The sequence below is a fragment of the Scyliorhinus torazame genome, chromosome 11 (genome assembly GCF_047496885.1).
Source record: "Scyliorhinus torazame isolate Kashiwa2021f chromosome 11, sScyTor2.1, whole genome shotgun sequence".
Lineage (NCBI taxonomy): Eukaryota > Metazoa > Chordata > Chondrichthyes > Carcharhiniformes > Scyliorhinidae > Scyliorhinus > Scyliorhinus torazame.
Genome location: NC_092717.1, coordinates 180,697,287 through 180,717,837, shown reverse-complemented (window position 1 = coordinate 180,717,837; position 20,551 = coordinate 180,697,287). Strand labels below are relative to the sequence as shown.

Sequence of the window (20,551 nt, the reverse complement as noted above, 5' to 3'; positions counted from 1 at the left end):
TACAGACAGTTGCAACTACGAAGATTATTGAATTTTAGAAAGCGTCAAAGATGCACAGCCGTGGCATATAAGGAAATTAAATGTGTGCATGATCTGCCCCTATCTCTGAGGTTGAATGAATGTCTTTCAAATAGAAAGTCAGTCACTCATCTCACTGACATGTGAGGGCATCTCCTGAATGGCCTTCCAGACAAAGTCAGCAAATAGGTGCATTTGCAAGGTTCGCTGAGGCAGAATTGAGTGTTTGTCTGAAATTGCAATGCAAGGAGGAGGGAAAGCTTTGATCTGCAGTTTGCATCATGAAACGTTTCATTGAAAGTAGCACAGACTCTTGCTATGGAGTTCTGTTAATGGCTCAAAGTCTCACATAGCAGCAACATGCAGAGTGAGATGAAGCGTCAAATCGCTAATGGCATGTGAGAAATAACCAGAAAAGAACAACTGCATGTGGCCTCTCCTTCGATAGCTCAGCTGGTAGAGCGGAGGACTGTAGATCATTGAAACTGACATCCTTAGGTCGCTCGTTCAATTCTGGCTCGAAGGAAGCTCCCCTTCCCTTTTTCAACAAACAACATTCCAAGCGCAACTAAACGCATGACACCCATTCAAACTCTTCTCTTTACATTACTCCTTCGCATATTCATCTACAGGTGCAGCAGCCCTTCTTTTCATTTTTCAAAACGCCCAGAACCTGGATCTTTGCATTCTCTTCGGCACCTGCTGGCCACCAGGGTATTCCTTTGACTACAATGCATCCAAACTCCCAGAACACAATTCAAAGTACAAGTAGACATCTGTCAGTCGGAGACACCAGCTCACTGCCCCTGCACAGTCATCCCAGCAGCAACTTTCAGCTCGTGTCTAATTCAATCCATATCATTGCACTCTTGGCTGCTTCTGTCATCATCCAAATTGAAATCCCTTCAGATGAAGCTCACCTGTTGCTTTGAGGACTTGCTGATGGAGACAAGCGTCTACTGTATTTGGGCAGCAGGCTGACACTAGCAGGACTTCCCTGCTGATCTCCGAGCCACTTGGAGATAGGTGTGCAGCGTAGCCAGTGAAGCAAGTCATTGTGCGTTGTGCCATGATGCAGTGAATTACTTCAACTTCTAGACCCTGCGCTTTTATTGTGAGAGGCAGTCCATTATTCTATTCCTATTACCAGTCAAGCTCACCTCTTCTTTTGGCCAGGTCACAGAGCTCCAAGTTAAGAATGTGCTGCTGCACACAAATTGGAGGGAGATTAAAATTTACAGACAGTTGCAGCTATGAAGATTATTGAATTTTAGAAAGCGTCAAAGATGCACAGCCGTGGCATATAAGGAAATTAAATGTGTGCATGATCTGCCCCTATCTCTGAGGTTGAATGAATGTCTTTCAAATAGAAAGTCAGTCACTCAGCTCACTGACATGTGAGGGCATCTCCTGAATGGCCTTCCAGACAAAGTCAGCAAATAGGTGCATTTGCAAGGTTCGCTGAGGCAGAATTGAGTGTTTGTCTGAAATTGCAATGCAAGGAGGAGGGAAAGCTTTGATCTGCAGTTTGCATCATGAAACGTTTCATTGAAAGTAGCACAGACTCTTGCTATGGAGTTCTGTTAATGGCTCAAAGTCTCACATAGCAGCAACATGCAGAGTGAGATGAAGCGTCAAATCGCTAATGGCATTTGAGAAATAACCAGAAAAGAACTACTGCATGTGGCCTCTCCTTCGATAGCTCAGCTGGTAGAGCGGAGGACTGTAGATCATTCAAACTGACATCCTTAGGTCGCTGGTTCAATTCCGGCTCGAAGGAAGCTCCCCTTCCCTTTTTCAACAAACAACATTCCAAGCGCAACTCAACGCATGACACCCATTCAAACTCTTCTCTTTACATTACTCCTTCGCATATTCATCTACAGGTGCAGCAGCCCTTCTTTTCATTTTTCAAAACGCCCAGAACCTGGATCTTTGCATTCTCTTCGGCACCTGCTGGCCACCAGGGTATTCCTTTGACTACAATGCATCCAAACTACTCAGAACACAATTCAAAGTACAAGTAGACATCTGTCAGTCGGACACACCTCCTCATTGCCCCTGCACAGTCATCCCAGCAGCAACTTTCAGCTCGTGTCTAATTCGATCCACATCATTGCACTCTCGGCTGCTACTGTCATCATCTAAATTGAAATCCCTTCAGATGAAGTTCACCCGTTGCTTTGTGGACTTGCTGATGGAGACAAGCGTCTACTGTATGTGGGCAGCAGGCTGACACTAGCAGGACTTCCCTGCTGATCTCCGAGACACATGGAGATAGGTGTGCAGCGTATCCAGTGAAGCAAGTCATTGTGCGTTGTGCCATGATGCAGTGAATTACTTCACCTTCTAGACCATGCGCTTTTATTGTGAGAGGCAGTCCATTATTCTATTCCTATTACCAGTCAAGCTCACCACTTCTTTTGGCCAGGTCACAGAGCTCCAAGTTAAGAATGTGCTGCTGCACACAAATTGGAGGGAGATTAAAATTTACAGACAGTTGCAACTATGAAGATTATTGAATTTTAGAAAGCGTCAAAGATGCACAGCCGTGGCATATAAGGAAATTAAATGTGTGCATGATCTGCCCCTATCTCTGAGGTTGAATGAATGTCTTTCAAATAGAAAGTCAGTCACTCAGCTCACTGACATGTGAGGGCATCTCCTGAATGGCCTTCCAGACAAAGTCAGCAAATAGGTGCATTTGCAAGGTTCGCTGAGGCAGAATTGAGTGTTTGTCTGAAATTGCAATGCAAGGAGGAGGGAAAGCTTTGATCTGCAGTTTGCATCATGAAACGTTTCATTGAAAGTAGCACAGACTCTTGCTATGGAGTTCTGGTAATGGCTCAAAGTCTCACATAGCAGCAACATGCAGAGTGAGATGAAGCGTCAAATCGCTAATGGCATTTGAGAAATAACCAGAAAAGAACTACTGCATGTGGCCTCTCCTTCGATAGCTCAGCTGGTAGAGTGGAGGACTGTAGATCATTCAAACTGACATCCTTAGGTCGCTGGTTCAATTCCGGCTCGAAGGAAGCTCCCCTTCCCTTTTTCAACAAACAACATTCCAAGCGCAACTCAACGCATGACACCCATTCAAACTCTTCTCTTTACATTACTCCTTCGCATATTCATCTACAGGTGCAGCAGCCCTTCTTTTCATTTTTCAAAACGCCCAGAACCTGGATCTTTGCATTCTCTTCGGCACCTGCTGGCCACCAGGGTATTCCTTTGACTACAATGCATCCAAACTACTCAGAACACAATTCAAAGTACAAGTAGACATCTGTCAGTCGGACACACCTCCTCATTGCCCCTGCACAGTCATCCCAGCAGCAACTTTCAGCTCGTGTCTAATTCGATCCACATCATTGCACTCTCGGCTGCTACTGTCATCATCTAAATTGAAATCCCTTCAGATGAAGTTCACCCGTTGCTTTGTGGACTTGCTGATGGAGACAAGCGTCTACTGTATGTGGGCAGCAGGCTGACACTAGCAGGACTTCCCTTCTGATCTCCGAGCCACTTGGAGATAGGTGTGCAGCGTATCCAGTGAAGCAAGTCATTGTGCGTTGTGCCACGATGCAGTGAATTACTTCAACTTCTAGACCCTGCGCTTTTATTGTGAGAGGCAGTCCATTATTCTATTCCTATTACCAGTCAAGCTCACCACTTCTTTTGGCCAGGTCACACAACTCCAAGTTAAGAATGTGCTGTTGCACACAAATTGGAGGGAGTTTAAAATTTACAGACAGTTGCAACTATGAAGGTTATTGAATTTTAGCAAGCGTCAAAGATGCCCAGCCGAGGCAATTAAGGAAATTAAATGTGTGCATGATCTGCCCCTATCTCTGAGGTTGAATGAATGTCTTTCAAATAGAAAGCCAGTCACTCAGCTCACTGACATGTGAGGGCATCTCCTGAATGGCCTTCCAGACAAAGTGAGCAAATAGGTGCATTTGCAAGGTTCACGAAGGCAGAATTGAGTGTTTGTCTGAAATTGCAATGCAAGGAGGAGGGAAAGCTTTGATCTGCAGTTTGCATCATGAAACGTTTAATTGAAAGTAGCACAGACTCCTGCTATGGAGTTCTGTTAATGGCTCAAAGTCTCACATAGCAGCAAAATGCAGAGTGAGATGAAGCGTCAAATCGCTAATGGCATGTGGGAAATAACCAGAAAAGAACAACTGCATGCGGCCTTTTCTTCGATAACTCAGCTGGTAGAGCGGAGAACTGTAGATCATTCAAACTGGCTTCCTTAGGTCACTGGTTCAATTCTGGCTCGAAGGAAGCTCCCCTTCCCTTTTTCAACAAAAAACATTCCAAGCGCAACTAAACACATGACACCCATTCAAACTTTTCTCTTTACATTACTCCTTTGCATATTCATCTACAGGCGCAGCAGCTCTTCTTTTCATTTTTCAAAACGTCCAGTACCTGGCTCTTTGCATTCTCTTCGGCACCTGCTGGCCACCAGGGTATTCCTTTGACTACAATGCATCCAAACTCCCAGAACACAATTCAAAGTACAAGTAGACATCTGTCAGTCGGATACACCAGCTCACTGCCCCTGCACAGTCATCCCAGCAGCAACTTTCAGCTCGTGTCTAATTCAATCCATATCATTGCACTCTTGGCTGCTTCTGTCATCATCCGAATTGAAATCCCTTCAGATGAAGCTCACCCGTTGCTTTGAGGACTTGCTGATGGAGACAAGCGCCTACTGTATTTGGGCAGCAGGCTGACACTAGCAGGACTTCCCTGCTGATCTCCGAGCCACTTGGAGATAGGTGTGCAGCGTAGCCAGTGAAGCAAGTCATTGTGCGTTGTGCCATGATGCAGTGAATTACTTCAACTTCTAGACCCTGCGCTTTTATTGTGAGAGGCAGTCCATTATTCTATTCCTATTACCAGTCAAGCTCACCTCTTCTTTTGGCCAGGTCACAGAGCTCCAAGTTAAGAATGTGCTGCTGCACACAAATTGGAGGGAGATTAAAATTTACAGACAGTTGCAACTATGAAGATTATTGAATTTTAGAAAGCGTCAAAGATGCACAGCCGTGGCATAAAAGGAAATTAAATGTGTGCATGATCTGCCCCTATCTCTGAGGTTGAATGAATGTCTTTCAAATAGAAAGTCAGTCACTCAGCTCACTGACATGTGAGGGCATCTCCTGAATGGCCTTCCAGACAAAGTCAGCAAATAGGTGCATTTGCAAGGTTCGCTGAGGCAGAATTGAGTGTTTGTCTGAAATTGCAATGCAAGGAGGAGGGAAAGCTTTGATCTGCAGTTTGCATCATGAAACGTTTAATTGAAAGTAGCACAGACTCTTGCTATGGAGTTCTGTTAATGGCTCAAAGTCTCACATAGCAGCAACATGCAGAGTGAGATGAAGCGTCAAATCGCTAATGGCATTTGAGAAATAACCAGAAAAGAACTACTGCATGTGGCCTCTCCTTCGATAGCTCAGCTGGTAGAGCGGAGGACTGTAGATCATTCAAACTGACATCCTTAGGTCGCTGGTTCAATTCCGGCTCGAAGGAAGGTCCCCTTCCCTTTTTCAACAAACAACATTCCAAGCGCAACTAAACGCATGACACCCATTCAAACTCTTCTCTTTACATTACTCCTTCGCATATTCATCTACAGGTGCAGCAGCCCTTCTTTTCATTTTTCAAAACGCCCAGAACCTGGATCTTTGCATTCTCTTCGGCACCTGCTGGCCACCAGGGTATTCCTTTGACTACAATGCATCCAAACTACTCAGAACACAATTCAAAGTACAAGTAGACATCTGTCAGTCGGACACACCTCCTCATTGCCCCTGCACAGTCATCCCAGCAGCAACTTTCAGCTCGTGTCTAATTCGATCCACATCATTGCACTCTCGGCTGCTACTGTCATCATCTAAATTGAAATCCCTTCAGATGAAGTTCACCCGTTGCTTTGTGGACTTGCTGATGGAGACAATCGTCTACTGTATTTGGGCAGCAGGCTGACACTAGCAGGACTTCCCTGCTGATCTCCGAGCCACTTGGAGATAGGTGTGCAGCGTAGCCAGTGAAGCAAGTCATTGTGCGTTGTGCCACGATGCAGTGAATTACTTCAACTTCTAGACCCTGCGCTTTTATTGTGAGAGGCAGTCCATTATTCTATTCCTATTACCAGTCAAGCTCACCACTTCTTTTGGCCAGGTCACACAACTCCAAGTTAAGAATGTGCTGTTGCACACAAATTGGAGGGAGTTTAAAATTTACAGACAGTTGCAACTATGAAGGTTATTGAATTTTAGCAAGCGTCAAAGATGCCCAGCCGAGGCAATTAAGGAAATTAAATGTGTGCATGATCTGCCCCTATCTCTGAGGTTGAATGAATGTCTTTCAAATAGAAAGCCAGTCACTCAGCTCACTGACATGTGAGGGCATCTCCTGAATGGCCTTCCAGACAAAGTGAGCAAATAGGTGCATTTGCAAGGTTCACGAAGGCAGAATTGAGTGTTTGTCTGAAATTGCAATGCAAGGAGGAGGGAAAGCTTTGATCTGCAGTTTGCATCATGAAACGTTTAATTGAAAGTAGCACAGACTCCTGCTATGGAGTTCTGTTAATGGCTCAAAGTCTCACATAGCAGCAAAATGCAGAGTGAGATGAAGCGTCAAATCGCTAATGGCATGTGGGAAATAACCAGAAAAGAACAACTGCATGCGGCCTTTTCTTCGATAACTCAGCTGGTAGAGCGGAGAACTGTAGATCATTCAAACTGGCTTCCTTAGGTCACTGGTTCAATTCTGGCTCGAAGGAAGCTCCCCTTCCCTTTTTCAACAAAAAACATTCCAAGCGCAACTAAACACATGACACCCATTCAAACTTTTCTCTTTACATTACTCCTTTGCATATTCATCTACAGGCGCAGCAGCTCTTCTTTTCATTTTTCAAAACGTCCAGTACCTGGCTCTTTGCATTCTCTTCGGCACCTGCTGGCCACCAGGGTATTCCTTTGACTACAATGCATCCAAACTCCCAGAACACAATTCAAAGTACAAGTAGACATCTGTCAGTCGGAGACACCAGCTCACTGCCCCTGCACAGTCATCCCAGCAGCAACTTTCAGCTCGTGTCTAATTCAATCCATATCATTGCACTCTTGGCTGCTTCTGTCATCATCCGAATTGAAATCCCTTCAGATGAAGTTCACCCGTTGCTTTGTGGACTTGCTGATGGAGACAAGCGTCTACTGTATGTGGGCAGCAGGCTGACACTAGCAGGACTTCCCTGCTGATCTCCGAGACACATGGAGATAGGTGTGCAGCGTATCCAGTGAAGCAAGTCATTGTGCGTTGTGCCATGATGCAGTGAATTACTTCACCTTCTAGACCCTGCGCTTTTATTGTGAGAGGCAGTCCATTATTCTATTCCTATTACCAGTCAAGCTCACCACTTCTTTTGGCCAGGTCACACAACTCCAAGTTAAGAATGTGCTGTTGCACACAAATTGGAGGGAGTTTAAAATTTACAGACAGTTGCAACTATGAAGATTATTGAATTTTAGCAAGCGTCAAAGATGCCCAGCCGAGGCAATTAAGGAAATTAAATGTGTGCATGATCTGCCCCTATCTCTGAGGTTGAATGAATGTCTTTCAAATAGAAAGCCAGTCACTCAGCTCACTGACATGTGAGGGCATCTCCTGAATGGCCTTCCAGACAAAGTGAGCAAATAGGTGCATTTGCAAGGTTCACGAAGGCAGAATTGAGTGTTTGTCTGAAATTGCAATGCAAGGAGGAGGGAAAGCTTTGATCTGCAGTTTGCATCATGAAACGTTTAATTGAAAGTAGCACAGACTCCTGCTATGGAGTTCTGTTAATGGCTCAAAGTCTCACATAGCAGCAAAATGCAGAGTGAGATGAAGCGTCAAATCGCTAATGGCATGTGGGAAATAACCAGAAAAGAACAACTGCATGCGGCCTTTTCTTCGATAACTCAGCTGGTAGAGCGGAGAACTGTAGATCATTCAAACTGGCTTCCTTAGGTCACTGGTTCAATTCTGGCTCGAAGGAAGCTCCCCTTCCCTTTTTCAACAAAAAACATTCCAAGCGCAACTAAACACATGACACCCATTCAAACTTTTCTCTTTACATTACTCCTTTGCATATTCATCTACAGGCGCAGCAGCTCTTCTTTTCATTTTTCAAAACGTCCAGTACCTGGCTCTTTGCATTCTCTTCGGCACCTGCTGGCCACCAGGGTATCCCTTTGACTACAATGCATCCAAACTCCCAGAACACAATTCAAAGTACAAGTAGACATCTGTCAGTCGGATACACCAGCTCACTGCCCCTGCACAGTCATCCCAGCAGTAACTTTCAGCTCGTGTCTAATTCAATCCATATCATTGCACTCTTGGCTGCTTCTGTCATCATCCGAATTGAAATCCCTTCAGATGAAGCTCACCCGTTGCTTTGAGGACTTGCTGATGGAGACAAGCGTCTACTGTATTTGGGCAGCAGGCTGACACTAGCAGGACTTCCCTGCTGATCTCCGAGCCACTTGGAGATAGGTGTGCAGCGTAGCCAGTGAAGCAAGTCATTGTGCGTTGTGCCATGATGCAGTGAATTACTTCAACTTCTAGACCCTGCGCTTTTATTGTGAGAGGCAGTCCATTATTCTATTCCTATTACCAGTCAAGCTCACCTCTTCTTTTGGCCAGGTCACAGAGCTCCAAGTTAAGAATGTGCTGCTGCACACAAATTGGAGGGAGATTAAAATTTACAGACAGTTGCAACTACGAAGATTATTGAATTTTAGAAAGCGTCAAAGATGCACAGCCGTGGCATATAAGGAAATTAAATGTGTGCATGATCTGCCCCTATCTCTGAGGTTGAATGAATGTCTTTCAAATAGAAAGTCAGTCACTCATCTCACTGACATGTGAGGGCATCTCCTGAATGGCCTTCCAGACAAAGTCAGCAAATAGGTGCATTTGCAAGGTTCGCTGAGGCAGAATTGAGTGTTTGTCTGAAATTGCAATGCAAGGAGGAGGGAAAGCTTTGATCTGCAGTTTGCATCATGAAACGTTTCATTGAAAGTAGCACAGACTCTTGCTATGGAGTTCTGTTAATGGCTCAAAGTCTCACATAGCAGCAACATGCAGAGTGAGATGAAGCGTCAAATCGCTAATGGCATGTGAGAAATAACCAGAAAAGAACAACTGCATGTGGCCTCTCCTTCGATAGCTCAGCTGGTAGAGCGGAGGACTGTAGATCATTGAAACTGACATCCTTAGGTCGCTCGTTCAATTCTGGCTCGAAGGAAGCTCCCCTTCCCTTTTTCAACAAACAACATTCCAAGCGCAACTAAACGCATGACACCCATTCAAACTCTTCTCTTTACATTACTCCTTCGCATATTCATCTACAGGTGCAGCAGCCCTTCTTTTCATTTTTCAAAACGCCCAGAACCTGGATCTTTGCATTCTCTTCGGCACCTGCTGGCCACCAGGGTATTCCTTTGACTACAATGCATCCAAACTCCCAGAACACAATTCAAAGTACAAGTAGACATCTGTCAGTCGGAGACACCAGCTCACTGCCCCTGCACAGTCATCCCAGCAGCAACTTTCAGCTCGTGTCTAATTCAATCCATATCATTGCACTCTTGGCTGCTTCTGTCATCATCCAAATTGAAATCCCTTCAGATGAAGCTCACCTGTTGCTTTGAGGACTTGCTGATGGAGACAAGCGTCTACTGTATTTGGGCAGCAGGCTGACACTAGCAGGACTTCCCTGCTGATCTCCGAGCCACTTGGAGATAGGTGTGCAGCGTAGCCAGTGAAGCAAGTCATTGTGCGTTGTGCCATGATGCAGTGAATTACTTCAACTTCTAGACCCTGCGCTTTTATTGTGAGAGGCAGTCCATTATTCTATTCCTATTACCAGTCAAGCTCACCTCTTCTTTTGGCCAGGTCACAGAGCTCCAAGTTAAGAATGTGCTGTTGCACACAAATTGGAGGGAGATTAAAATTTACAGACAGTTGCAACTATGAAGATTATTGAATTTTAGCAAGCGTCAAAGATGCACAGCCGAGGCAATTAAGGAAATTAAATGTGTGCATGATCTGCCCCTATCTCTGAGGTTGAATGAATGTCTTTCAAAAAGAAAGTCTGTCACTCAGCTCACTGACATCTAAGGGGATCTCCTGAATGGCCTTCCAGACAAAGTCAGCAAATAGGTGCATTTGCAAGGTTCGCTAAGGCAGAATTGAGTGTTTGTCTCAAATTGCAATGCAAGGAGGAGGGAAAGCTTTGATCTGCAGTTTGCATCATGAAACGTTTCATTGAAAGTAGCACAGACTCCTGCTATGGAGTTCTGTTAATGGCTCAAAGTCTCACATAGCAGCAACATGCAGAGTGAGATGAAGCGTCAAATCGCTAATGGCATGTGGGAAATAACCAGAAAAGTACACCTGCATGCGACCTCTCCTTCGATAGCTCAGCTGGTAGAGCAGAGGACTGTAGATCATTCAAACTGATATCCCTAGGTCACTGGTTCAATTCCGGCTCGAAGGAAGCTCCCCTTCCCTTTTTCAACAAACAACATTCCAAGCGCAACTAAACGCATGACACCCATTCAAACTGTTCTCTTTACATTACTCCTTCGCATATTCATCTACAGGTGCAGGAGCCCTTCTTTTCATTTTTCAAACCGCCCAGAACCTGGCTCTTTGCATTCTCTTCGGCCCCTGCTGGCCACCAGGGTATTCCTTTCACTACAAATCATCCAAACTCCCAGAACACAATTCAAAGTACAAGTAGACTCCTGTCAGTCGGACACACCTCCTCACTGCCCCTGCACAGTCATCCCAGCAGCAACTTTCAGCTCGTGTCTAATTCAATCCATATCATTGCACTCTCGGCTGCTACTGTCATCATCCGAATTGAAATCCCTTCAGATGAAGCTCACCCGTTGCTTTGAGGACTTGCTGATGGAGACAAGCGTCTACTGTATGTGGGCAGCAGGCTGACACTAGCAGGACTTCCCTGCTGATCTCCGAGCCACTTGGAGATAGGTGTGCAACGTAGCCAGTGAAGCAAGTCATTGTGCGTTGTGCCATGATGCAGTGAATTACTTCAACTTCTAGACCCTGCGCTTTTATTGTGAGAGGCAGTCCATTATTCTATTCCTATTACCAGTCAAGCTCATCTCTTCTTTTGGCCAGGTCACACAGCTCCAAGTTAATACTGTGCTGTTGCACACAAATTGGAGGGAGTTTAAAATTTACAGACAGTTGCAACTATGAAGATTATTGAATTTTAGCAAGCGTCAAAGATGCACAGCCGAGGCAATTAAGGAAATTAAATGTGTGCATGATCTGCCCCTATCTCTGAGGTTGAATGAATGTCTTTCAAATAGAAAGCCAGTCACTCAGCTCACTGACATGTGAGGGCATCTCCTGAATGGCCTTCCAGACAAAGTGAGCAAATAGGTGCATTTGCAAGGTTCACGAAGGCAGAATTGAGTGTTTGTTTGAAATTGCAATGCAAGGAGGAGGGAAAGCTTTGATCTGCAGTTTGCATCATGAAACGTTTAATTGAAAGTAGCACAGACTCCTGCTATGGAGTTCTGTTAATGGCTCAAAGTCTCACATAGCAGCAAAGTGCAGAGTGAGCTGAAGCGTCAAATCGCTAATGGCATGTGGGAAATAACCAGAAAACAACAGCTGCATGTGGCCTTTCCTTCGATAGCTCAGCTGGTAGAGCGGAGATCTGTAGATCATTCAAACTGACTTCCTTAGGTCACTGGTTCAATTCTGGCTTGAAGGAAGCTCCCCTTCCCTTTTTCAACAAAAAACATTCCAAGCGCAACTAAACACATGACACCCATTCAAACTTTTCTCTTTACATTACTCCTTTGCATATTCATCTACAGGCGCAGCAGCTCTTCTTTTCATTTTTCAAAACGTCCAGTACCTGGCTCTTTGCATTCTCTTCGGCACCTGCTGGCCACCAGGGTATTCCTTTGACTACAATGCATCCAAACTCCCAGAACACAATTCAAAGTACAAGTAGACATCTGTCAGTCGGACACACCTCCTCATTGCCCCTGCACAGTCATCCCAGCAGCAACTTTCAGCTCGTGTCTAATTCAATCCACATCATTGCACTCTCGGCTGCTACTGTCATCATCTAAATTGAAATCCCTTCAAATGAAGCTCACCCGTTGATTTGAGGACTTGCTGATGGAGACAAGCGTCTACTGTATGTGGGCAGCAGGCTGACACTAGCAGGACTTCCCTGCTGATCTCCGAGACACATGGAGATAGGTGTGCAGCGTATCCAGTGAAGCAAGTCATTGTGCGTTGTGGCATGATGCTGTGAATTACTTCACCTTCTAGACCCTGCGCTTTTATTGTGAGAGGCAGTCCATAATTCTATTCCTATTACCAGTCAAGCTCATCTCTTCTTTTGGCCAGGTCACACAGCTCCAAGTTTATAATGTGCTGTTGCACACAAATTGGAGGGAGTTTAAAATTTACAGACAGTTGCAACTATGAAGATTATTGAATTTTAGCAAGCGTCAAAGATGCACAGCCGAGGCAATTAAGGAAATTAAATGTGTGCATGATCTGCCCCTATCTCTGAGGTTGAATGAATGTCTTTCAAATAGAAAGTCAGTCACTCAGCTCACTGACATCTAAGGGGATCTCCTGAATGGCCTTCCAGGCAAAGTCAGCAAATAGGTGCATTTGCACGGTTCGCTAAGGCAGAATTGAGTGTTTGTCTGAAATTGCAATGCAAGGAGGAGGGAAAGCTTTGATCTGCAGTTTGCATCATGAAATGTTTAATTGAAAGTAGCACAGACTCCTGCTATGGAGTTCTGTTAATGGCTCAAAGTCTCACATAGCAGCAAAATGCAGAGTGAGATGAAGCGTCAAATCGCTAATGGCATGTGGGAAATAACCAGAAAACAACAGCTGCATGCGGCCTTTCCTTCGATAACTCAGCTGGTAGAGCGGAGAACTGTAGATCATTCAAACTGACTTCCTTAGGTCACTGGTTCAATTCTGGCTCGAAGGAAGCTCCCCTTCCCTTTTTCAACAAAAAACATTCCAAGCGCAACTAAACACATGACACCCATTCAAACTTTTCTCTTTACATTTCTCCTTCGCATATTCATCTACAGGTGCAGCAGCCCTTCTTTTCATTTTTCAAAACGCCCAGAACCTGGATCTTTGCATTCTCTTCGGCACCTGCTGGCCACCAGGGTATTCCTTTGACTACAATGCATCCAAACTCCCAGAACACAATTCAAAGTACAAGTAGACATCTGTCAGTCGGACACACCTCCTCATTGCCCCTGCACAGTCATCCCAGCAGCAACTTTCAGCTCGTGTCTAATTCAATCCACATCATTGCACTCTCGGCTCCTACTGTCATCATCTAAATTGAAATCCCTTCAGATGAAGCTCACCCGTTGCTTTGAGGACTTGCTGATGGAGACAAGCGTCTACAGTATGTGGGCAGCAGGCTGAAACTAGCAGGACTTCCCTGCTGATCTCCGAGACACATGGAGATAGGTGTGCAGCTTATCCAGTGAAGCAAGTCATTGTGCGTTGTGCCATGATGCTGTGAATTACTTCACCTTCGAGACCCTGCGCTTTTATTGTGAGAGGCAGTCCATAATTCTATTCCTATTACCAGTCAAGGTCACCACTTCTTTTGGCCAGGTCACACAGCTCCAAGTGAAGAATGTGCTGTTGCACACAAATTGGAGGGAGATTAAAATTTACAGACAGTTGCAACTATGAAGATTATTGAATTTTAGCAAGCGTCAAAGATGCACAGCAGTGGCATATAAGGAAATTAAATGTGTGCATGATCTGCCCCTATCTCTGAGGTTGAATGAATGTCTTTCAAATAGAAAGTCAGTCACTCAGCTCACTGACATGTGAGGGCATCTCCTGAATGGCCTTCCAGCCAAAGTCAGCAAATACGTGCATTTGCAAGGTTCGATAAGGCAGAATTGAGTGTTTGTCTGAAATTGCAATGCAAGGAGGAGGGAAAGCTTTGATCTGCAGTTTGCATCATGAAACGTTGAATTGAAAGTAGCACTGACTCTTGCTATGGAGTTCTGTTAATGGCTCAAAGTCTCACATCGCAGCAACATGCAGAGTGAGATGAAGCGTCAAATCGCTAATGGCATTTGAGAAATAACCAGAAAAGAACAACTGCATGTGGCCTCTCCTTCGATAGCTCAGCTGGTAGAGCGGAGGACTGTAGATCATTCAACTGACATCCTTAGGTCGCTGGTTCAATTCCGCCTCGAAGGAACCTCCCCTTCCCTTTTTCAACAAACAACATTCCAAGCGCAACTAAACGCATGACACCCATTCAAACTCTTCTCTTTACATTACTCCTTCGCATATTCATCTACAGGTGCAGCAGCCCTTCTTTTCATTTTTCAAAACGCCCAGAACCTGGATATTTGCATTCTCTTCGGCACCTGCTGGCCACCAGGGTATTCCTTTGACTGCAATGCATCCAAAATCCCAGAACACAATTCAAAGTACAAGTAGACATCTGTCAGTCGGACACACCTCCTCATTGCCCCTGCACAGTCATCCCAGCAGCAACTTTCAGCTCGTGTCTAATTCAATCCACATCATTGCACTCTCGGCTGCTACTGTCATCATCTAAATTGAAATCCCTTCAATGAAGTTCACCCGTTGTTTTGAGGACTTGCTGATGGAGACAAGCGTCTACTGTATGTGGGCAGCAGGCTGACACTAGCAGGACTTCCCTGCTGATCTCCGAGACACATGGAGATAGGTGTGCAGCGTATCCAGTGAAGCAAGTCATTGTGCGTTGTGCCATGATGCTGTGAATTATTTCACATTCCAGACCCTGCGCTTTTATTGTGAGAGGCAGTCCATTAATCTATTCCTATTCCCAGTCAAGCTCACCTCTTCTTTTGGCCAGGTCACAGAGCTCCAAGTTAAGAATGTGCTGTTGCACACAAATTGGAGGGAGATTAAAATTTACAGACAGTTGCAACTATGAAGATTATTGAATTTTAGCAAGTGTCAAAGATGCCCAGCCGAGGCAATTAAGGAAATTAAATGTGTGCATGATCTGCCCCTATCTCTGAGGTTGAATGAATGTCTTTCAAATAGAAAGTCAGTCACTCAGCTCACTGACATGTGAGGGCATCTCCTGAATGGCCTTCCAGACCAAGTCAGCAAATAGGTGCATTTGCAAGGTTCGCCAAGGCAGAATTGAATGTTTGTCTGAAATTGCAATGCAAGGAGGAGGGAAAGCTTTGATCTGCAGTTTGCATCATGAAACGTTTCATTGACAGTAGCACAGACTCTTGCTATGGAGTTCTGTTAGAGGCTCAAAGTCTCACATAGCAGCAACATGCAGAGTGAGATGAAGCGTCAAATCGCTAATGGCATGTGGGAAAAACCAGAAAGACAACGGCATGTGGCCTCTCCTTCGATAGCTCAGCTGGTAGAGTGGAGGTCTGTAGATCATTCAAACTGACATCATTAGGTCGTTGGTTCAATTCCAGCTCGAAGGAAGCTCCTCTTTCCTTTTTCAACAAACAACATTCCAAGCGCAACTAAACGCATGACACCCATTCAAACTCTTCTCTTTACAATACTCCTTTGCATATTCATCTACAGGCGCAGCAGCCCTTCTTTTCATTTTTCAAAACGCCCAGAACCTGGCTCTTTGCATTCTCTTCAGCACCTGCTGGCCACCAGCATATTCCTTTGGCTACAATGCATCCAAACTCCCAGAACACAATTCAAAGTACAAGTAGAAATCTGTCAGTCGGACACACCTCCTCACTGCCCCTGCACAGTCATCCCAGCAGCAACTTTCAGCTCGTGTCTAATTCAATCCATATCATTGCACTCTTGGCTGCTTCTGTCATCATCCGTATTGAAATCCCTTCAGATCAAGCTCACACGTTGCTTTGAGGACTTGCTGATGGAGACAAACGTCTACTGTATTTGGGCAGCAGGCTGACACTAGCAGGACTTCACTGCTGATTTCCGAGCCACTTGGAGATAGGTGTGCAGCGTAGCCTGTGAAGCAAGTCATTGTGCATTGTGCCATGATGTAGTGAATTACTTCAACTTCTAGACCCTGCCCATTTATTGTGAGAGGCAGTCCATTATTCTATTCCTATTACCAGTCAAGCTCACCTCTTCTTTTGGCCAGGTCACAGAGCTCCAAGTTAAGAATGTGCTGCTGCACACAAATTGGAGGGAGATTAAAATTTACAGACAGTTGCAACTATGAAGATTATTGAATTTTAGAAAGCGTCAAAGATGCACAGCAGTGGCATATAAGGAAATTAAATGTGTGCATGATCTGCCCCTATCTCTGAGGTTGAATGAATGTCTTTCAAATAGAAAGTCAGTCACTCAGCTCACTGACATGTGAGGGCATCTCCTGAATGGCCTTCCAGACAAAGTCAGCAAATACGTGCATTTGCAAGGTTCGCTGAGGCAGAATTGAGTGTTTGTCTGAAATTGCAATGCAAGGAGAAGGGAAAGCTTTGATCTGCAGTTTGCATCATGAAACGTTTCATTGAAAGTAGCACAGACTCTTGCTATGGAGTTCTGTTAATGGCTCAAAGTCTCACATAGCAGCAACATGCAGAGTGAGATGAAGCGTCAAATCGCTAATGGCATGTGGGAAATAACCAGAAAAGAAAGTTGTTTGTGGCTTCTCCTTCGATAGCTCAGCTGGTAGAGCGGAGGACTGTAGATTATTCAAACTGACATCCTTAGGTCGCTGGTTCAATTCCGGCTCGAAGGAAGCTCCCCTTCCCTCTTTCAACAAACAACATTCCAAGTGCAACTATACGCATGACACCCATTCAAACTCTTCTCTTTACATTACTCCTTTAAACATTCATCTACAGGTGCAGCAGCCCTTCTTTTCATTTTTCAAAACGCCCATCTCCTGAATGGCCTTCCAGACAAAGTCAGCAAATAGGTGCATTTGCAAGGTTCGCTAAGGCAGAATTGAGTGTTTGTCTGAAATTGCAATGCAAGGAGGAGGGAAAGCTTTGATCTGCAGTTTGCATCATGAAACGTTGCATTGACAGTACACAGACTCTTGCTATGGAGTTTTGTTAATGGCTCAAAGTCTCACATAGCAGCAACATGCAGAGTGAGATGAAGCGTCAAATCACTAATGGCATGTGGGAAATAACCAGAAAAGAAGGATGTAGGTGGCCTCTCCTTCGATAGCTCAGATGGTAGAACGGAGGACTGTAAATCATTCAAACTGACATCCTTAGGTTGCTGGTTCAATTCCGGCTCGAAGGAAGCTCCCCTTCCCTCTTTCAACAAACAACATTCCAAGTGCAACTATACGCATGACACCCATTCAAACTCTTCTCTTTACATTACTCCTTTACATATTCATCTACAGGTGCAGCAGCCCTTCTTTTCATTTTTCAAAACGCCCAGAACCTGGCTCTTTGCATTCTCTTCGGCATCTGCTGGTCACCAGGGTATTCCTTTCACTACAATGCATCCAAACTCCCAGAACACAATTCAAAGTACAAGTAGACTTCTGTCAGTCGGACACACCTCCTCATTGCCCCTGCACAGTCATCCCAGCAGCAACTTTCAGCTCGTGTCTGATTCAATCCACATCATTGCACTCTTGGCTGCGACTGTCATCATCCAAATTGAAATCCCTTCAGATGAAGCTCACCCGTTGCTTTCAGGACTTGCTGATGGAGACAAGCGTCTACTGTATTTGGGCAGCAGGCTGAAACTAGCAGGACTTCCCTGCTGATTTCCGAGCCACTTGGAGATAGGTGTGCAACGTATCCAGTGAAGCAAGTCATTGTGCGTTGTGCCATGATGCAGTGAATTATTTCACATTCCAGACCCTGCGCTTTTATTGTGAGAGGCAGTCCATTAATCTATTCCTATTCCCAGTCAAGCTCACCTCTTCTTTTGGCCAGGTCACAGAGCTCCAAGTTAAGAATGTGCTGTTGCACACAAATTGGAGGGAGATTAAAATTTACAGACAGTTGCAACTATGAAGATTATTGAATTTTAGTAAGTGTCAAAGATGGCCAGCCGAGGCAATTAAGGATATTAAATGTGTGCATGATCTGCCCCTATCTCTGAGGTTGAATGAATGTCTTTCAAATAGAAAGTCAGTCACTCAGCTCACTGACATGTGAGGGCATCTCCTGAATGGCCTTCCAGACAAAGTCAGCAAATAGGTGCATTTGCAAGGTTCGCTAAGGCAGAATTGAGTGTTTGTCTGAAATTGCAATGCAAGGAGGAGGGAAAGCTTTGATCTGCAGTTTGCATCATGAAACGTTTAATTGAAAGTAGCACAGACTCTTGCTATGGAGTTCTGTTAATGGCTCAAAGTCTCACATAGCAGCAACATGCAGAGTGAGATGAAGCGTCAAATCGCTAATGGCATGTGGGAAATAACCAGAAAAGAAAGATGCATGTGGCCTCTCCTTCGATAGCTCAGCTGGTAGAGTGGAGGACTGTAGATTATTCAAACTGACATCATTAGGTCGCTGGTTCAATTCCGGCTCGAAGGAAGCTCCCCTTTCCTTTTTCAACAAACAACATTCCAAGCGCAACTAAACGCATGACACCCATTCAAACTCTTCTCTTTACAATACTCCTTTGCATATTCATCTACAGGCACAGCAGCCCTTCATTTCATTTTTCAAAACGCCCAGAACCTGGCTCTTTGCATTCTCTTCGGCACCTGCTGGCCACCAGGGTATTCCTTTGGCTACAATGCATCCAAACTCCCAGAACACAATTCAAAGTACAAGTAGAAATCTGTCAGTCGGACACACCTCCTCACTGCCCCTGCACAGTCATCCCAGCAGCAACTTTCAGCTCGTGTCTAATTCAATCCATATCATTGCACTCTTGGCTGCTTCTGTCATCATCCGTAATGAAATCCCTTCAGATGAAGCTCACCCGTTGCTTTGAGGACTTGCTGATGGAGACAAGCGTCTACTGTATTTGGGCAGCAGGCTGACACTAGCAGGACTTCCCTGCTGATCTCCGAGGCACTTGGAGATAGGTGTGCAGCGTAGCCTGTGAAGCAAGTCATTGTGCATTGTGCCATGATGCAGTGAATTACTTCAACTTCTAGACCCTGCCCATTTATTGTGAGAGGCAGTCCATTATTCTATTCCTATTACCAGTCAAGCTCACCTCTTCTTTTGGCCAGGTCACAGAGCTCCAAGTTAAGAATGTGCTGCTGCACACAAATTGGAGGGAGATTAAAATTTACAGACAGTTGCAACTATGAAGATTATTGAATTTTAGAAAGCGTCAAAGATGCACAGCAGTGGCATATAAGGAAATTAAATGTGTGCATGATCTGCCCCTATCTCTGAGGTTGAATGAATGTCTTTCAAATAGAAAGTCAGTCACTCAGCTCACTGACATGTGAGGGCATCTCCTGAATGGCCTTCCAGACAAAGTCAGCAAATACGTGCATTTGCAAGGTTCGCTAAGGCAGAATTGAGTGTTTGTCTGAAATTGCAATGCAAGGAGGAGGGAAAGCTTTGATCTGCAGTTTGCATCATGAAACGTTGAATTGAAAGTAGCACAGACTCTTGCTATGGAGTTCTGTTAATGGCTCAAAGTCTCACATCGCAGCAACATGCAGAGTGAGATGAAGTGTCAAATCGCTAATGGCATGTGGGAAATAACCAGAAAAGAACGACTGCGTGTGGCCTCTCCTTCGATAGCTCAGATGGTAGAGCGGAGGACTGTAGATCATTCAAACTGACATCCTTAGGTCGCTGGTTCAATTCCGGCTCGAAGGAGGCTCACCTTCCGTTTTTCAACAAACAACATTCCAAGCGCAACTAAACGCATGACACCCATTCAAACTCTTCTCTTCACATTACTCCTTCGCATATTCATCGACAGGTGCAGCAGCCCTTCTTTTCATTTTTCAAAACGCCCAGAACCTTGCTCTTTGCATTCTCTTCGGCACCTGCTGGTCACCAGGGTGTTCCTTTGACTACAATGCATCCAAACTCCCAGAACACAATTCAAAGTACAAGTAGACTTCTGTCAGTCAGACACATCTCCTCATTGCCCCTGCACAGTCATCCCAGCAGCAACTTTCAGCTCGTGTCTGATTCAATCCACATCATTGCACTCTTTTTTTTTAATAAATATTTTATTGAAAATTTTTGGTCAACCAACACAGTACATTGTGCATCCTTTACACAACATTATAACAATACAGATAATAATGACCTTTTTTATATAAACAAAAAACAACAAATAAATAAATATTAAATAACAAAAATGAAAACTAGCCCTAATTGGCAACTGCCTTGTCACAGGCTACACCCCCCCCCCACCCCCCCCCCCCCCCCCCATCCCTCCCCCCCCCCCCCCCCCCAAGTCCTGGGCTGCTGCTGCTGCCTTCTTTTTTCCCCCATCTATCTTTCCGCAAGATATTCGACGAACGGTTGCCACCGCCTGGTGAACCCTTGAG

The 20,551-nt window shown here is 44.9% G+C and overlaps 12 non-coding genes across 12 annotated transcripts; all 12 read left to right on the top strand.

The window, feature by feature from the left end:
- Positions 1-456: 456 nt before the first annotated feature.
- Positions 457-544, top strand: trnay-gua (transfer RNA tyrosine (anticodon GUA)). The gene is given in 2 exon segments: positions 457-493; positions 509-544. It is a non-coding gene; the product is annotated as a tRNA-Tyr (tRNA).
- Positions 545-1,710: 1,166 nt separating this feature from the next.
- trnay-gua (transfer RNA tyrosine (anticodon GUA)) lies at positions 1,711-1,798 on the top strand. The gene is given in 2 exon segments: positions 1,711-1,747; positions 1,763-1,798. It is a non-coding gene; the product is annotated as a tRNA-Tyr (tRNA).
- Positions 1,799-2,965: 1,167 nt separating this feature from the next.
- Positions 2,966-3,053, top strand: trnay-gua (transfer RNA tyrosine (anticodon GUA)). Its single transcript is given in 2 exon segments — positions 2,966-3,002; positions 3,018-3,053. It is a non-coding gene; the product is annotated as a tRNA-Tyr (tRNA).
- A 2,421-nt stretch (positions 3,054-5,474) lies between these two features.
- trnay-gua (transfer RNA tyrosine (anticodon GUA)) lies at positions 5,475-5,562 on the top strand. Its single transcript is given in 2 exon segments — positions 5,475-5,511; positions 5,527-5,562. It is a non-coding gene; the product is annotated as a tRNA-Tyr (tRNA).
- Positions 5,563-9,237: 3,675 nt separating this feature from the next.
- Positions 9,238-9,325, top strand: trnay-gua (transfer RNA tyrosine (anticodon GUA)). Its single transcript is given in 2 exon segments — positions 9,238-9,274; positions 9,290-9,325. It is a non-coding gene; the product is annotated as a tRNA-Tyr (tRNA).
- Positions 9,326-10,491: 1,166 nt separating this feature from the next.
- Positions 10,492-10,579, top strand: trnay-gua (transfer RNA tyrosine (anticodon GUA)). The gene is given in 2 exon segments: positions 10,492-10,528; positions 10,544-10,579. It is a non-coding gene; the product is annotated as a tRNA-Tyr (tRNA).
- A 3,674-nt stretch (positions 10,580-14,253) lies between these two features.
- trnay-gua (transfer RNA tyrosine (anticodon GUA)) lies at positions 14,254-14,340 on the top strand. Its single transcript is given in 2 exon segments — positions 14,254-14,290; positions 14,305-14,340. It is a non-coding gene; the product is annotated as a tRNA-Tyr (tRNA).
- A 1,162-nt stretch (positions 14,341-15,502) lies between these two features.
- On the top strand, positions 15,503-15,590 carry trnay-gua (transfer RNA tyrosine (anticodon GUA)). The gene is given in 2 exon segments: positions 15,503-15,539; positions 15,555-15,590. It is a non-coding gene; the product is annotated as a tRNA-Tyr (tRNA).
- A 1,165-nt stretch (positions 15,591-16,755) lies between these two features.
- Positions 16,756-16,843, top strand: trnay-gua (transfer RNA tyrosine (anticodon GUA)). Its single transcript is given in 2 exon segments — positions 16,756-16,792; positions 16,808-16,843. It is a non-coding gene; the product is annotated as a tRNA-Tyr (tRNA).
- Positions 16,844-17,270: 427 nt separating this feature from the next.
- On the top strand, positions 17,271-17,358 carry trnay-gua (transfer RNA tyrosine (anticodon GUA)). The gene is given in 2 exon segments: positions 17,271-17,307; positions 17,323-17,358. It is a non-coding gene; the product is annotated as a tRNA-Tyr (tRNA).
- A 1,165-nt stretch (positions 17,359-18,523) lies between these two features.
- Positions 18,524-18,611, top strand: trnay-gua (transfer RNA tyrosine (anticodon GUA)). Its single transcript is given in 2 exon segments — positions 18,524-18,560; positions 18,576-18,611. It is a non-coding gene; the product is annotated as a tRNA-Tyr (tRNA).
- A 1,166-nt stretch (positions 18,612-19,777) lies between these two features.
- trnay-gua (transfer RNA tyrosine (anticodon GUA)) lies at positions 19,778-19,865 on the top strand. Its single transcript is given in 2 exon segments — positions 19,778-19,814; positions 19,830-19,865. It is a non-coding gene; the product is annotated as a tRNA-Tyr (tRNA).
- The last annotated feature ends 686 nt before the right edge of the window (positions 19,866-20,551 follow it).